Below are 18,936 nucleotides of genomic sequence, written 5' to 3'. Positions count from 1 at the left end.
CCTCATTGGATTCAAATCAGCTTTGCTTCATAATGACAATATATTCTCAAATAAAAGATTGAAAATTTGGCTTTGACTTTTGACAAAGTTAACCGAACTATTTGATCACACACTTTCTCTTTATACATTTCCTCCTCTAATCTTAAAAACTTTGTAATTGTCTCCTCTCAAATCTTTATACATTGTCTCCTCTAATGTTTATAATTGTCTCCTCAAATTTTAATGGTCTCCTCAAATCTAAATTGTCTCCTCTAAGCTTTATAATTGTCTCCTATTATCTTTATCCATTGTCTCCTCAAATTTTTATAATTTGTCTCCTGTAATCTTTACCATTGTCTGATCTAAGCTTTATACATCATCTTCTCTAACCTTTAGAACTGTCTCTTCTAACCTTTAGAACCGTCTCCTCTAATCTTTACCCATTGTCTCCTCTAACCTTTATAATTGTCTCCTCTAACCTTTACAAATGTCTAGTCTAATCTTTACCTATTGCCTCTATGAATCTTTATTCATCGTCTCTGCTAATATTTATCCTTTTCTCCTCTTATCTTTATACATTGTCTCCTCTTATCTTTATCGATTGTCTCCTCTAACCTTTATACAAAGTCTCCTCTAACCTTTATACAAAGTCTCCTCTAACCTTTATAATCTCTATACATTGTCTGGACTAATCTTTATAATTGTCTCCTCTAACCTTTATACAAAGTCTCCTCTAACCTTTATACAAAGTCTCCTCTAACCTTTATACAAAGTCTCCTCTAACCTTTATACAAAGTCTCCTCTAACCTTTATAATCTCTATACATTGTCTGGACTAATCTTTATAATTGTCTCCTAATCTTTATGCATTGTCCCTTTAATCTTTACCTATAATCTCCTAACTTTTATACAGTCTCTTCAAATCTTTATCCATGTCTCCTCTAAGCTTTATAAGTGTCTCCTCTAATCTTTATACGAAGCCTCCTCTAAGCTTTTTAAGTGTCTCCTCTTATCTCTATACATTGTCTGGGCTAATCATTATAATTGCCTCCTATCATTTACAATGGCCTCCTCTAACCTTTATAGTTTCCTCCTCTAATCTTTATCTACTGTCTCCTCTAAGCTCTATAATTGTCTCCTCTAATTGTTATAATTGTCTCCTCTAATTGTTATAATTGTCTCCTCTAATCTTTATAATTGTTTCCTCTAAGCTTTATTACTGTCTCCTCTAATCTTTATTCATTGTCTCCCCTAAGCTTTATAATTGTCTCCTTTAATCTTTATAATTGTCTCCTCTAAGCTTTACAACCAACTTCTCTAAGCTTTATAATTGTCTCCACTAAGCTATTACCGCTTTACACTGTCTCCCCTAAGCTTTATAATTGTCTCCTTTAATCTTTATAATTGTCTCCTCTAAGCTTTACAACCAACTTCTGTAAGCTTTATAATTGTCTCCACTAAGCTTTAAGCTTTATAATTGTCTCCTCTAAGCTTTACAACCAACTTCTCTCTAAGCTTTATAATTGTCTCCACTAAGCTTTATAATTGTCTCCTCTTTATAATTGTCTCCTCTAATTGTTATAACTGTCTCTCTAAGCTTTATAATTGTCTCCTCTAATCTTTATAACTGTCTCCTCTAATCTTTATAATTGTCTCCCCTAAGCTTTATTACTGTCTCCTCTAATCTTTATAATTGTCTCCTCTAAGCTTTATTACTGTCTCCTCTAATCTTTATACATTGTCTCCCCTAAGCTTTATAATTGTCTCCTCTAATCTTTATAATTGTCTCCTCTAAGCTTTATTACTGTCTCCTCTAATCTTTATACATTGTCTCCCCTAAGCTTTATAATTGTTTCCTCTAAGCTTTATTACTGTCTCCTCTAATCTTTATACACTGTCTCCCCTAAGCTTTATAATTGTCTCCTTTAATCTTTATAATTGCTTTATTACTGTCTCCTCTAATCTTTATACATTGTCTCCTCTAAGCTTTATTACTGTCTCCTCTAATCTTTATTACTGTCTCCTCTAATCTTTATAATTGTCTCCTCTAAGCTTTATTACTGTCTCCTCTAAGCTTTACAACCAACTTCTCTAAGCTTTATAATTGTCTCCACTAAGCTTTATTACTGTCTCCTCTAAGCTCTATAATTGTCTCCCCTAAGCTTTATAATTGTCTCCTCAAATCTTTATACAAAGTCTCCTCTAAGCTTTATAATTGTCTCCTCTAATTGTTATAACTGTCTCTCTAATCTTTATAATTGTCTCCTCTAAGCTTTATTACTGTCTCCTCTAATCTTTATAATTGTCTCCTCTAAGCTTTACAACCAACTTCTCTAAGCTTTATAATTGTCTCCACTAAGCTTTATTACTGTCTCCTCTAAGCTCTATAATTGTCTCCTCTAAGCTTTATTACCGTCTCCTCTAAGCTTTATTACTGTCTCCTCTAAGCTTTATAACTGTCTCCTGTAAGCTTTATTACTGTCTCCTCTAAGCTTTATAACCGTCTTCCCTAATCTTTATCCATTGTCTCCTCTTAGCTTTACAACTGTCTCCTCTAGCTTTTATAATTGTCTTCTAATTTCCATACATTGTCAAACCGAAAGTAATTAACAGATTTAATCAAGAGCTGAGATTAAATGACCTACATTCAATGAAGTTTTCATATGTCCAACTTTGTGCAATGTATCGCAAAAAATTCTTTTTTCAAAACTACATCTGTGAAATTATATTGCTTTTCTTTATAACAGAAACCTTCAGCTGTAGGATGTGATGGCGTTATATATTATTCATTGAAATAGTATAGCTATGAAATACCAGTGATCTGATTTATGTCAAATTATATCAGTGATGAGATTTCAGTCATATTATACAAGAAATCAGATTAATTGTAGTGCATTATACATCAAACTTAGCAAAATATCTTTAATATTTTAATATTGCTCTAGACAAGATGAGAAATTTATTGTGAAGGCACATTACCTACATCTATAATACCTTCATTGAAGAGCTGACAAATATGGCAGTAACTGAATTGTTTTTCAAAATTCTTTCACGATATCAAAAATTTGATTCTGCACCAGTATTAGACAATATAGTCTCATCTTTCTTAACCTGTAATAAACACTCCCCCTTTGTGTGAGATAAATGTGTTTGCAAAATTAGGTTCTTTCTGAGCATTAGTGATGGTAGAGAGGTTTGGGTCTCGGCTTGCCATTAATGCGTTACTCTGACCAAGGTTATCCTGTAGAAACTGTTATCTATTGTTGCCAAATAGGGAAAGAAAGAAAAATGTAACCCTGTAATTTGGTCATGTGACCCAAATCAAACAGAGTTACAGCCCTTTGTTTATCATGAGTCACTTTGTCTTAGATTTAATACAACTAATCTAAAACACCATGCACCTATAGTGTATGCAAAAGTCTAAATGGTTACCAGACCACAAAATCTGGCTTGCTAAGAACTACATAACACAAATTCATTCAATATTTTGGAACATTTTCTGCAGGTTGGTAATGTTGACTGAATAGACATTAATTCAATTATCTTTTTTTTCCCTTATGAAGCTACCGCTACCATTTAAATGTCTTACACACACACACACCCTTTTTTTTTTCTCTCTTGTTCTTTGGTTTTTTTTCTGCATACAATGCTATCATATAACATGCATTTCTTGTGAAAATTTTCCCAGTAAGTAATTTTAAACTATATTGTAATGTGAATTTAGATATTGGTATGATTAATTTCTGAAAACCAGGTGGTCATCATCACATTCGGATATCTATTACTTAAGATTATCATAAAGCAGTTTTCGGTACAAAACTGTACCAAATTACCAGAGTAGCTTTTTTGGGGATTTCATTTGGAAGTATAAATACAGAAAATATAATAACATTTTGTATTATCATGGGGATTTCATTAAAGCCCACAGCTGGAAGTATAAATACAAATTGGAAATATAAAATAACAAAGTGTGTCATAAAAATTCAATATTGATCCAAATGTTTTCAGTAAATTGAATTGGCAGATCCCCTTCAAAATCTCCATCTTAGGCCTGGAACTTTCACTCCTCTTGTTTTAGTGACCTACATGTCATTATGTATATTTGTACAGGCAATAATAATGCATACATTTTGGTTTGCCATCTTCCTGGTAGGAGAGGGATTTGGGTGGCACTAGCTTCATTCTTTTTGACAATTACACAAGTTAATGCAGCGACAACTTGATACATCTTATGGCACTTTCAAAGCACTATGACACAGTCTTTCTCTTTTTTGAGCAAAGTCCAAAACTGAAGTTTTTTCTAATTCGAGCAATGCAAGTCACATTATATCTTAATTTGGCTAACACTTGGACATTTCCAATCCGGGATTAATAGTTAAAAGTAAGAAAATTTCATGATCAATCAAGATTTTAGGACTCTTGTTTTAATCAAAAGAAGTCATTCATTTGTAGGTTCCAACAAATCTGACCACTTTGACCCTGAATATGGGTCAAGGTCATTCTTTTCACAAACTTTAATGGGTTTCATCTCAGAAACCTTCAAAGAAAATATGATTCTAGGCCTTTCAATTGTTGGATACAAGTTGATTGATGGTTTTCACAAATTTTGCCCTTATTGCATACTTTGTTTATTCTAACTGCCAAATATCCTGATTCCAGGCTTTTTAGTTGATCAGAAGATTTCAAATTTTGAACGTTCTTTGAAAGAATCAGAAACCCATGAATGGTAAGTTCTGTTCATAGTTGCACAATCATGTTACAAATTGACTATTGTGGTTACCATGTTGATGCTTTGATCAGGCTAAAAAATAACAACAAAGCAAACTCCAAATATTTTTCTTATTGGTGTGAATGAAACTTGAGAAGTTGTCAAGATTATTTGTTCCAGTTGTTGGATTTTGGACCAAAACAAAAAAATAAAATATGGTGAGGACAATCTTAGGGTCACTTCATGCAGATTTGATATCATTGCCACTATCAAATGTTGTTTCAGGTCAAATTTGGTTGAAATCTATCCAGACAAGAAGGAGTACATTTTGAAGCAAAATATTGACTAACTTCCCCATTTACGGCCCAAACCCCAGGTCCCTATGGGTCCAATCAACTTTCTGAATTCAAGAAAGCAATAATTTTTCATACCCCTCTGATCTTTAATATCGTTAAATGCAATTTCCTTTCATAAGTTGTAATGGGTTTATTTCAGGAACCTTATTGACCAATATTGTGATCCTGGGAAATTTGATGCAACAGATGAACTATGAAGGTTTTACAAATTTGACTTCTATAACCTTGAAGATCAAGTAATATTTCTTTTTTGAAAAATTGTTGAGCTTCATCCCTGGAACCTACCAGCCAAATGTTATGATTCTAAGCTTTCTGCTTAATCAGAAGTAAGTTGCTTGATGGTTTTGAAAAATTTGACCACTGTGACCTTGATTGTGGGTTAAGGTCATTTGTTTTCACAAACTTCGTTGAGAGTTATCCCAGGAGCCTTCTTGCCAAGTATCACAATTCTAGTCCTGTTGGTTATTATTAAGTTGTTTGATGTTCAATCTGACCAATGTGACTTTGAATATTGGTCAAGGTCATTTCTTTCACAGGCTTTCTCAGGCTTCATCCCAGGATCCTTCCATGCAAACATCAACATTCTGAGCCTTTTAGCTACTGAGATGTAATTCTAAGATTTTAACTAATTTTAAAAAAAAAAAAAAAAAAAAAAAAAAAGAAAATGGACTTCGACCAAAATTCAAGTTCATTTCCTTTCGAAAAACTTTAATGAGTTTCATCCCAGATACCGCCTAGTGAAATAAGATTATTTTAGACTCTTTGGTTATCTTGAAGCCATTTTAAAGCAAAAAGTAGATGATAGAGGCAGGGCCAAGTACATTACAAGAACCTTAGGGTCAGGTGGGCATAATACCTTTACTAATACAGTGGTTATGTGAAATGAAAAATTTTTCCTATCAATAAATCGTTTTGGTTTTGAATAGAAATGTAACAAATTAATACTGGCCCCAAGGTGTCCTTAAGCCGAGCAATCTTCCATTTCCTTCCAAGAAGCTCAATTATATCCCCATGACTTTTACACAGTAACAGATCAGTTGCAAACCTTCCACAACTCCACTAGGACCAATGTCATTGGTGAGTTTCGGAAGCATTGCAAAGCAAAATTATTATTGTATATTTTCCCAAAAACAGCATAATATCACCCTTTACCAGTTGGAAAGATGTGAATGTCAAACATAAATGCAGAGAGTTCAGAATGCTGTTACAAGGATAAGGATCACGTGCACATCCAAACAAGTTAATATATATGCTAGCCTGGATTGCAGTATCCCCTACTCATTTCCAGGGACAAGCCCGGGTAGGGAGAAGGGGCTAAACATGCTTTCCTGTCCTGGAAACTAGCAGAAAAGGCCCATAACTCTTGAGAAATTTGTAATGACACCATGAAGGGCGAATGTCCTGATATGTCAATATATGTCTGGACATGCTACAATGTTTTATGCTATAATTCCATCATGATCAGGAAAAAAAGATGCATCAAGATTGAGAAATAACATTTTCAAATAAACGGTGGTGTGGCAATGTGTCTGGAGCATTATATTACAGAATTCAAACGTGGTCAATGTTTTTTGAACAAGAAACCAATGACACTGCCAGATTGACAAATATAGACTGCTGAATGATATTTCCCTCCAGCTGAGCAAATGACTAATAATTTGGCTAAAATTAAGTTTTCACCTACAGCCCCCACTTTTCTCCCTGAAATATTTATATATATTTTCATGCAATAGAGCTTAAATCTACAACTGTTGAGGCCCTGAGGTCTGGCTACAAATTATGAGCTACAGATATATAGATTAAATGTACATTAAGGAAGTGAATAGCTCTTTTCAACAGAAATTCAGAGCTATAGCAAAACAATAAAGCTGCATTCTACAATAATTTATTACATTCTTAACACCTAAACAACACATAAAAGGTCATTAGGGCCATCAAACGGTAAAACACACAGCGATCCAAAAGGAAAAAACATTAAACAAACCAAAAGGTAAAAGACAAATGTTAAAAATCTTAAATGGGTGTGTTAACACAAAAGATTAAAATGCTACGTCATAGTCTATTATATAGGCCATCTTTCAGGTAATGTAGAATTTTACAAATCTAAACAGTTTTAAAAAGGGATTTTAGACATGTAATGTTACGATAAAAACATTCTCGAGTAGACAGACTAATAATTCATCTGTTGAACCATCAGTATATAAATGTAGAAATGTTTAATGTTTTAACTGCAATTTTGAGAAGAATGAACGAAAGGTGCGACTGTCCGTGTCTGATTTAACCATTTCATGAAGTGAAAAGTCAACTTCTGGTGAATTCATGAGCCAGGGTGGAATTTCTATCGTTCCAAATGACTGAATTTGGTTTACATAATTATTTGTGTTTTGTTAAAGAGCGGAAATTCAAATACCAAATGATGGAATGGTTTTTGGTTTGCTTTGAAACAAGCTTTTATATTTTGGATCAAATACTGGGAAAGCAGGATTTGAAGGATTTACTTTAGGTGAATGGTGTATTGCAAAACCAATTTATTTTGACGACTATATAGTGATAGCGAGTCTGAGACCTTGGTGATGAACAGTGTCTAATATTAAATTTTAAATATGAAGGTATTCTACAGCTGCTTATTTCAGGTAATCCTTTTAAAATGTGATTGCAATGGTATTATCTTTAATATTGATATAATTTCTCACATTTCTGTTCTTGGGTGTAAAATATTAATGCTAAATGGCATCATGTGATATTTCAACCCCACTGCAATTTATTATCTTCCTGTAATGAACAAAATATTTACTTCCATATTAAGGGTATACATTGGCCTTGTAAATATAGAATGTTAATATACCTGATACAATCAAATTTTGCCAAAAAAAAGAGAGGAAAGAAACAAATAAAAAGTAACAAAAAAAGTACTGACATATCAACAAAGTATTCATATTAACTCAAGTGTGAAGAAACTTGAGCGATATGTGAAGAAAAAGATTTACAAGATTTCCCTATAATCTTAATAGCCTGCATTTCATTTGTAATACATTTTGTTATACAAATATACATTAAAGTTTTTTTTTTTTTTTTTTCCCCCGTGGTTGACAAGTCTTTCCATCCAACTAAACCATTCAGGTATATTGATAGAGCATCCCCTTTTCACAGTATAGACAACAACTGGTCTAAACTTAGGCCAACCTAGTGAACACATGATATATCCTACAGTTACATTTACATTATATTTCATTGCAAAGAATTCTGTTGATGATCATGCAATAGTTTAAAATGTTTTCATTATGTTAAGAATACTTGCAGATGGCAACACTTAATAGAGCAAAATTTTCAAGTTCAAACTCCAGTATAATATGAAATCAATTTTCTTCCCAAAAATGTCTTTTTCAATATGTTTTCTTTTACGTTTAGTTTATATGCATGTATGCTGCCAATTTCAGTTCAGCCACAGGAATTTAATTGAAATGTTCATCTAAACCATTTGTTTTGGTCAAATTTGCTGAAAATAGTAAATAAAAATGTGTCTGCAATCCTGATCGGAATGCCAATTTTGTCAAATTAATTCAAATTCTGAGCAAAAAATTAAGTTGACCCATAAATTTCTCTAATGTAACCAAATTCTTGTATCATTAAAACAAATGACACCAGAAATATATTAATAGTCCAACCCTATAAAGATCACAACTTTTTAACAGAAAAATATCTGTTACTAGGAGTCAATTAGATTTGCTCATCCAAACTCTAGTGCGATAAACACAGAAATGCAACTCCATGGTCTTGAGGAACTATGTATGTATCTTACAAATTTAGGTATTATACACGTATGTCATATGAATCTTACACAAGAATAAAATATCTGAATGTGTGATGCTTTGTCCTAAAGAACTCAAGTATTTTACAACTTTTGAAGCACTACCCACTTGAATTTTTTCCACAAGTAAAAATTCAACAGAAAAAGATAATTTTCAATTGAAATAATTTCAATCATGCACATTAGTTCCTGCCAAATACAGAGTAAATTGGGAAAAAGTTACTGCATAATGGCCAATCTTTTTGCAACTGTCTTTTTTCTGAATTAGGACCTGCTAAAGTCCTGTAATTTGTATCTAGGACTGTGTATTTGGAATGTCTTTTTGTGCATCTGTTTGAATATGTTAATCCCTTTTCTTATAAGTATATATAGTCTGTTTAGTCGTCCTGTTTTTTAATTCTATGAATAGTTCAAGTTAACAGTTGACAATGAATTTTGTTTAATTCATATAATGGTCTGTTCTGTGTTCTCTCATTTTTGATTTTTTTAAGTTTTGGTCAAAATATTTCTAGATTCTTGCCAATCTAAGAACAAAATCTTGGTACCAATAAATATTTTGACAACTTTTGTTTCAAAATGCTTCTTGGAGACAAATTTAGTGTCAATTCACATGATTGCACTTGTTTTGCTGCTGTGTAAACAGAATATTATTTTGACATGGGTACTGTAGTCACTTTTTTTTTTTTTTTTTGTGGAATTGTATGTTATATGTGTGCACATTGATATGAATTTAAAATGACCTGCAGATCAGTGTGGGAAAGGGTTTACATATTTTCTACATTTATATACATACAAGTACAGCTAAGTATATTTCCTAAATTAGCCAAATCCATAGGTTGGACACATGTAGATCTATCAGATACATACCAAATACTTATTTACATATACTCTAAATCCAAAGTGTTTTTGTTTACAAAGAGGCACTCGTGACCAGCCTTAGTGTACAAACACTTCTTATACATACATAATATGTAAACATTAAATGGATGTCCCTTCTTGTCTTAGCAATTAACTAAAATCTCATACATCAGAAGGGAAATTTTTATTTTATTTACTTTTGAATTATTCTCATTTTTCTATCACTCTGTTAACGAAAAATATGTATTGCAGTAAAACTTGCATGTTATGTTTGTTACATGAGAGACCTAGGCAGTACAGATGCAGACTTGTAACACATAAACCCAAATAAAGGCAATTGTTGTTGCCCGAGGCACGTAACTAGCAACTCTGAGGTTTAAATAATAGAAGACTAATCAATGCAGGGTCTAATGTTTTGAAAACTGTTGAATTAATAGTAATAAGTACAGATGTAAAAGAATTTATTTTCACATGGTTGACTGAAAAAAAATGTGCCAGAATTTTTTTTTTTAATGAATGCCAAACAGATACTACACCCTGGTTTGACAAGACTGAAGTATGTGTTTTGCCTCATGGAAAGGCTGCATCCTCGGTGGACTTAATTTACAAAATATCTTGCAATTGGACAAGTTTGTGTTTCAAGCATGACACTAACATGGTCATTCAGTCCCAAGCGAAAATTTCTAAATGTGAATTGGCCTCATAATTACCATAGATATAACAGATTTTGATGGAACAACATGATGTTTGCAAGAATCTCAGTCACATAATTTCATGTTGAATTGTCAATATCACAGGTCAGATTGTAATGTCTCTTTACTTATTGTTGTTTCATTCATTTTTTCTTTTTTTTTTTCAGAACGTTATCAAGAAATCAAACCATGTGATGAAAAGCCACCTAGCAAAAAGTCCAGGTCAGATGTCAAACTTTCTTCCTTTGAAGGTTACAGATATTTTGTTCCAACAGTCTGAAGCAAAGATGCAAATCAACATCACCTGTAAACAGCCAATTTTTTCTCTAATCACTGGTAGATAATTTATTGCATTTGTTGTATGTTACTAAGTAGTGTTCCATTAGCAAGGAAATCAAACTTTCAGTGGGCTGATGGCGCAGTTGTAACACTCGCCCTTCACCTAGATGTTCGTTTGAGGCTTGATTCCTGGAACGAACATGCAACAATATGGGGTAAACTGCCCGGCCAGGTGGGATTTTCCGGGGTACTCCAATTTCATCCCACATCCCTCACACACTTCCATCCGGAAGAGTGATTAATATAAGAATTAAGCTTGTTTCACAATTGTTGTAATACAAATAAAGGTTATACTTTTATGAATGAACAAGAATTCAGTCTCAGGGACAGAAGGTTGAGATCACAATGTCATGTCCTATTTATAGATTTGTTTCAAATGCTTATGCACTTCCAGTTCTTATACATGAAGGTAATGACTTCTAGATGTTATCATTCATTTGGTGTCCCTTTACTTACTTTGGTAGCTATTTGCTCATGGTAAAACAATATTACAGAGAGGGCAAAATGAATTAATATGTGAATGCAAACTCAATGTCCAATCACCACCCAGTCGAGGGTCCAAAGAAAATCCTCATTTCTTACAAAGTATTAAACTAAAGCCAAAATAACTTCAGAAAAAACACTCCAGTTGGATTCTCTTTCAATAAGTGGGCAAATGATCTTAGAAACAAAAGCTGCAGAGATTCCTGGTAGACTCTTGTAGACTTTGTACTTCCTCTTCTTTCCCTAGTTATCTCCCCTTTTCAGCTCTTCTGTGTTTGTAATAATGTTATCTATCATCTCCACAGAAATTCACATCTAAAGTTCTCATTAGGATGCACATGTTTGAGTGACACTAAGTCTGTCTTACCTGTATTTTATGACAGTATTTTGCTCAAAATCCTACATTGTCCTGTCCATAGAAAAGCTTATCATATACAAACTAGTAAAAATTATTTCTTCTTTCAACAAGACATCAAGAGCTTGAGTTTGACAGGTTCCTGTATATGAAATATTAAATTTGTTTTTGATGAATCATTGAATTACAAATTGTAAAGTAACAAGTTAAATTTTACAAATATACACATAATCCATGATATTTAATTATACACAGGTTCTGTCAAATAAGCAAAGTAATGTTGGTAATCCAATGAGATAAATTAAGACGAAGTCAAAGTTAAATGCTAAACCCTTGATGTTGTTCTCAGGGCTTGTGAACATCTCACTAGATACATATTCAAATCATCAGAATATGTGACCTTGAAAGCTACAATGAATAAATCCTTAAACCAAATCGGCCAAAATCACCTTGTAATGTTATATTTTTTAAACCCCTCAGTTTGCACAAAAATGTTATGAAGCATCTTCAAAACACCATGACTATCTTGATCAAGATATTAAACTATTTCCTCAGAGAATCAGCAGCTTTCGAATCTATCTTCCTTGGGTAGAAACTCATCTTGCAAAAAGTGTACTTGTCTGTAAGTCTGGTTCTCTAGGTCAAGGTCGGAAGGAAGAAGCTTATATTCAATGCCATCATATTTCTTTCGAGTAGCCTTGGAATTTTCACCTTCCTGAAAAACACCTTTCCCTATTTTGTGTACACAAGCACACACACCAATACATTGTATATATCATTAGTCAATTTTTCAATGTCAATAGTTTTAAAAGCTTAAATGTCTTTCTGTTTCTCTAGTAATTTCTGCTTCCAAAATAAGTTTCATCCTCTTGGATAATGCCTTGGCTGGTATGGATGTATACCATGTCAGTGCATGTTGGAATTGTGTTTCCTAGGCAGCTTCACAGCAAAACATCTTGGCTCGCACATGTAATGAGTAACAGCATTCATTGAGAATGATATGGACTGTTCAGAACATCAGCTGTGTTAGAAGCTGATCATGAGGAATCTACTACAAAACCCAATCTCAAGCAGGTACTCACTGGGTATACCAAACCTAAGATGTAATGCACAGTTAGTCATGGTAATGAGTTTACAAAATAAGTCAAAGGTGAAAGTTGTAATGAAACAAAGTATTGCAGACCATACAAATATCTTTGTGTCCAAGCGTAAAGGAAAATGTACAGCGTCTGTGTTATTTTGCCTGTTTAATTGACTAGTCACATACAGTGTCCATGTTAAATATATATGTCTAAATTATTACCTTACATTGTAAATGAGAAAGTTGAATCTCCAAGTGTAGTTGACTGCTTTAATCTCTATTTAAAGTAACAGGTATTTACAGTAGCAATGACCTAATTTTTGACCGCAAAAGGTTGAATTTCACTCTGGTACAAGAGATGATGTTTGTGTGCACATATATAAAGTAACGTGATAATTGTTAAAGAAATATACAGCTTGTAATGTGGTGATGTTAAAAATTCTGTCCAATTCTGTTGAGAGTATCTCATACAAAAGGTGATTTGTGAACATTTGTGTAAGTATCATGACAATCGCATAAGAAATGTCATCTGTAAAGAAGTGGTGCCATTTAGGACATGTGCAAATGGACAAGCAGATCCCTACATAACCTTGACAACTTTCTATATTCAACGTCTTTTTAAATGAGTGGGTAGAGATGAAACATAATGTCAATGGAAAGTCAAAAACTTAAAGAATATATCTTTTAAACATATTACCCTGAATGTATGACCAATGCTGGATCAAAATCATAGTAGTACAAAGAAACTCCATTTTAAACGAGATAAACTACGGGGAATCTAACAGCTTTTAAAATCAATTTTTGACACTGTTTTCACAAATTATACTGTCTAATCTATGGGGTAATTATTACAGCAAATTAAATGCAGAAAGGTTTCATTACAAGTCTATACAATCTCCAGTTTTGAATGTAAACAGTTATAAAACATGCTGAAGAGCCACAAGAATAACTATCAATTAATCCTATCTTGAAATGTGTCACATTTCAGAAACGTCAATTCATCAATATGTTCTTGTACAAATAGGAAATCAGCAAGTATCTTTATAAAATATAAACTGTCCCATATTATGATATAGCCAGTTTGGTCACAATATTAACCCTTGCTTATCATGCATTACAAGGTCATAATCACTATTTTCTACAAAAACAATGCTTAAAATCATACAATATGTTATCCTAGGCACCAATCAACTTTCAGTCATTTGGAACTATTTTAAAGATAGGAAAGTTTTATAATTTCAAATCAGCCAGTGATGATTTTAGCTTTGCATTTGATATTTACATACATGTACCACAAGATGTGATTAAAACACAGCTTATTCTCTATACATCATGCTTCAGTTCTTTCAATTAAACATATATTATCAAAATATTATCAATTTGATATGATACACTGAATAAAAATGTAGGTATGTCAATAAAACATGAAATATTTGATCAACAATTGTTCATACATGTATACAAGATACAACAAGTATAGATTTGAATAACAATCGCAATCAAGAATAATAAAAAAGCAATTTCATAAAATACAATGGATTCATTCAACAACTGCTTGCCTATAATGTTGAAATTCAACAGAATTAAACTGTTCAATTACAAGAGTGCTTTCTTTTGAAATAACCCCAGTAACGTAACAAAAATAAACTCTACGGCAATAATAATTCATAATTGATGGAAAGAATTTTCCAGGTAATGTTGAATATTGCCATATGGATCTGAATCGGAGGAAGTTATATTTCACTTTTGTTCATACTGGGAATTATTTTACAAAATTTCAAACTGGGATCAGTTACTTATGCAGGTAATTAAGTGACTGTTGGAAATGTGGGTTATCTGGTACATCGGTCTGTTGAAAGAACTTGCTACTTAGAAAAGAAAACAAGTGAAACTGTTCGTAAAAGAATATGGGGTACTAGTACTTTTGACAGATGTTTCAAATACTGAGAGTAAAATGCAGTAACTGTAGATCTGTTCGGATCAAATACGGACATACACCACGAAGACCGAACCGCGATAAACAAAAGGAATCCAAGAATTTGAATGAAGAAGAAAACATAATGTTAAGATCAGAATAAAATTGCTTTCCGTGGACCAGAGAAATGAAATGAAATATATCAATACTGGCACAACAGTCCGTGCAAATTCTTTTGTAGTATATTTCTTTGTATGAGTACTACATCACAGATCTCAACATGGTAGAGTCAGACATTGCTGTAACTCTTGCATGCCAACTCTTGATATGGTCTTTTTACGGTGACATTGTTTTCTTTAGTATGCATCACTGTACTGTAAGGATATTTTATGGAAATGATTTAAATCAGGAGCCATGTGTTAAATGTATGTACTTTCTGGAATTTGAAACTCGGTTTTATGGACATGCTGCAGTTCATATGTGTAATAGGTTTCAATCTCTTTTTTAACATCACTTACAACATCACAGTATTGATCCATTCCTTGAAGACCTTGCAATGATCATTATTTATGAACAACTGGCACATTGCGCTTGGTAGCTATGCATGTTAAAAGGCTATGTACATGTTTTTTTAATTGCTTATTAATGCTTAATGATAAATGTTTTGTACCCATATATTACTTGATCTTTTACTTAATACGCATGACCAATATATGACCAATATATGACCATACTTTGTCACTATAAACTTCAATCTGCATGAAATACATATCAGTTTATTGAAGATTAAAAATTACACTTTTTTTGTTTTCAATAAATGCTGGTTGCCTGCTTAATTCCTTAATCCTATCATATAATGATTATACTATTACATTATGATTTATATTCACTTTTGCCATTGACACTAACTGATCAATAACATTTAAAAATCAATCACAGATACAACAGTGAAAGTGAATTATGTTTGTACAAAATGTTTACAATATTGACCACTTTCAATTCAAGTAAAATCACATATAATATATAGTGATTTTGGCAGGCTGGGAAGGTAAAGACAAGTTAAGTATACTTCAATGTGTTGCATTTTTCTACTAGTGCTAGTATTTTTTGCCATACATGTGCTGACAATCAGGTATAAATATCTATCACATGTACCGGTAGCTTTCCAAAGATTTGGGGTACATTTTGGATGGTATTAGTAAATTGTTAACTTAAAATATAGATTTTCATAAACTGCAATTTGATTTTTTAACATTGTAGTGTGAATTTATATCATTGTCTTCATGTAAGTCCGGAGTCCTGGACTAATAGAATTTTGATATCAATGGGACTTTCTTGAAATATTTAAATTTTAAATTGATCACTGCTGTATGGAGGGTTTTTGTGAATTTGTTCTTGATCATCTTTACTATTTTGAAGTATACTGTGGATGGGTAAACAGCATTCTTTTGATTGATCCAGGTGCACTTGAACTCCATGTCTCTTCCAGTATCCTAGTATTAGTTTTATCATCTTTGTATCCTACGTAGAAATTTTACATATCCAGTATTGATATATTTACTTCAATCAGAAAACAATTTTATCAAGATCACTAGTTTAATTTGGTCATGTTTTCACGAGGTATCCTGTGCAAGAACCATCAAGAGTCTGCGAGTGTTCAACATGATATGTTTCCGGTTTTCTGTGCAATTTTTCATGCCATTTTGAATTCTTGAATCTGGCTGGCCATTTCCAAGTTTAAGCACAAAATGTCCTCTGCCCTTTCTACTTCTGGTTAGTGCTTAGAAATAAAACTTCTTGAAATTCATGTTTATAATACAAGTCCTGGTTAGAGAAATACTGTCAGTTTACTTTTGCTTGTTACAAAAGAAGTGCTAGTCTTCTTCAAATTTGGTATTCCAATAGATAATTTGGCATCAGACTCAGTTCTCTTTTCTGGATTGATATTTGTACTGCATTTGACCCAGTTACCAGTTACACTGCTGTACATTTAAGTGTATATTTACCAATTTGCGTTGTCTCATAACTCGATGTTTAGCAACTTAAATCTCAAATGTTTTTGTAGGACAAACTATCAATAAATCTTAGGGTTATTTCTATCTATGGTTTATTTGGATATCTCCCTTTGTACATTTTAAACCTTTTTGATGAATTTTTCAAAGGAAGCATTAAATTCAGACTAAATTTCGATATTGAACTGTTTTAAATTTGGTGTATTTAAATCATACGATCATGACTATAGTTAAATAGCTATTTCCTGCAACAAGTGAAAATCCTATCCTTGTGTGGAAAACTCTCTCCAGACTGATCATGAAAGACTAAGTTGTTATAAAGATAACTTTTTTTTTAATTTGCTTTTGTCTTCTGAATTACTATGCAATTCTGCAAAATAGATATGACTTGCAATAACTGATGGCAGATGAATAGAAGATCTTTTCATGAAGTGAACACTGAATGGCAATATTCAGTTTTAGATTGATCGATATCAAATCATTGATTATTTTCATGAAATGTAAAATCATATTACTAGATTTATCAAACTTTTAAATATTGTTTCACTTTTTATTAACGGTTCCTTTTGTTAAATAACTTTTATAACATGCTGTATGTTTTTTTGGTATTTACAGCAACCAAAAATGTTGGTGAAGGAAAAAGATGTTCAATTCAAGCATTTCCATTAGCCTGAGTTTCCTCTGCCAGTCTTAAATATTTGCATACTGACAGGAACCTGTACCATGTAGGGGCATGGTTGCATCACAATGTGTGAAAATTATACAGAAACATGTTACCCTTTTGTGTTTTGTTTCATTAATTGGTGCAATGTTCTTGTTTTAAAACAGTGATAAAATCTGCTATGAACCCACATGCCTTAGATATCTTGATGCCAAAGACCCTTATTTAATTGTCATGTTGATGTCATTACAGATCTATTTTGGCAACTCTTAAAAATCTAGCACCTGCATTCAAATATCAGGTAAAATCTGATGAATAATAATAATGGCTATTTAAGACCTATAATTGCTATATTCAGTTAATTTCTAAAATTTCAGAATGAAAAAAGAAAGTCGCATCTATTTTTTCATCATGAAGTTGATCACTTCAGACACTAAGCATTGTAACAAAATGTTATAGAAAAAAATGTCTGAAATTTTACGTTTACAGTTTTGACAAATTAAAGTTAACATGTTAATGCATATGCTACTGTAAAAGATATTTCGCCAAGGAAAAATTTTTTTTAATCGACCAGAGGAATCTTGGGCTGTTCATATTGGATATCTAAGGGTCCCATCTTAAGTATACGCCGACTGCTATCAAAGTCTGATAAGGATTCTGTCACGACAGTCTCGTTTACGAGGACTTCCAAGATATAGGTCTTCAGGAATTTCCCGACAACACGTTAAAAACATTATCTATCACGGACATTGGCGGAATAAAAAAAACACATGTCGAATACACACGAGTTTAAAGCGACACCTTGCGGTTATGATTTCCGTCCATCCGAATATTTACATTACTGAAAAATGCTTGCTGCTTGAAATTAATCTCGCCATATCAAGCTTATCAAAATATAACATAATTAACTAATGTGTCACCAATGGACAAACTTTGGGCTATTAATAAACCTGTGTTTATAATTCTGCTAAATGGCCGGTTCCTGAACAAGCCACGCGCATGTTGCCTTGGCGTAGATTCCTTTTTCATTTTCACGCGCGTTTTGTGAACAGGCATATTTCATAATCAATCTAACTTGTCGTACCTTTGGTCGTCTGCTGTCAATATCGTTAAATAACTTCTGAGAATGTAATCAAATGTCTTCTTCTTCTTGAAATAACATCTTTTGTTCGCCAAAAAATGGCCGACCTCCGTCTGTTTTGTGCGGAACAGTTATTTGATATATTTATTGACAATTCAAATATGTCGCCCTAGATGTATACTTATTATCTTATATTCGACAAGTATATGTTTTAAAATCTTTAAGTGTTATTTGAATTACAAAATATAGTATTTAATTAATATTCACTTCGTATGTTAAGATGTCAGTATCACTTAAAGCTTTAGTCAGGCAAGCGATTACCCCACCATTCAAACATGCGTCTGACCTAACAAAATAGTATCAACAATGATGGCGGTCATATTGCTATGCGTATCTTTTATTCTTAGTGTAAATTATGGTCAAATACTTGCACAAACGGAATTCATTCCATATGAAGTACCGTCCAGTTGTAACACAACTCAGTTCTTTGATAAATTAGATTTGAGATGTAAATCTTGCCCAGCAAATACAACAGTCACTGCGAACCGTAAGTATTTACCCGTCCAGACATGAACATTGGGCGGTTATAATCTGCCATATGAAAGACTT

The 18,936-nt window shown here is 32.6% G+C and overlaps 1 protein-coding gene across 1 annotated transcript in view; it reads right to left on the bottom strand.

Annotated features, from left to right (window-relative positions):
- The window catches only part of LOC132555209 (protein PRRC2A-like), a 29,636-nt gene extending 11,212 nt beyond the window's left edge, over nucleotides 1–18,424 (bottom strand). The window contains exon 1 of the mRNA XM_060219564.1: nucleotides 18,331–18,424. The gene's annotated coding sequence lies outside the window, so the exon portion shown is untranslated. The remainder of the gene's footprint in view (nucleotides 1–18,330) is intronic.
- Nucleotides 18,425–18,936: the final 512 nt, after the last annotated feature.

Source organism: Ylistrum balloti, unplaced genomic scaffold (assembly GCF_031769215.1).
Source record: "Ylistrum balloti isolate Yb309-2 unplaced genomic scaffold, AGI_CSIRO_Ybal_v1 Utg370460, whole genome shotgun sequence".
In the NCBI taxonomy this organism is placed as follows: domain Eukaryota; kingdom Metazoa; phylum Mollusca; class Bivalvia; order Pectinida; family Pectinidae; genus Ylistrum; species Ylistrum balloti.
Note: the sequence above shows the minus strand (reverse complement) of the source record. Positions and strands in the feature narration are given on the sequence as shown.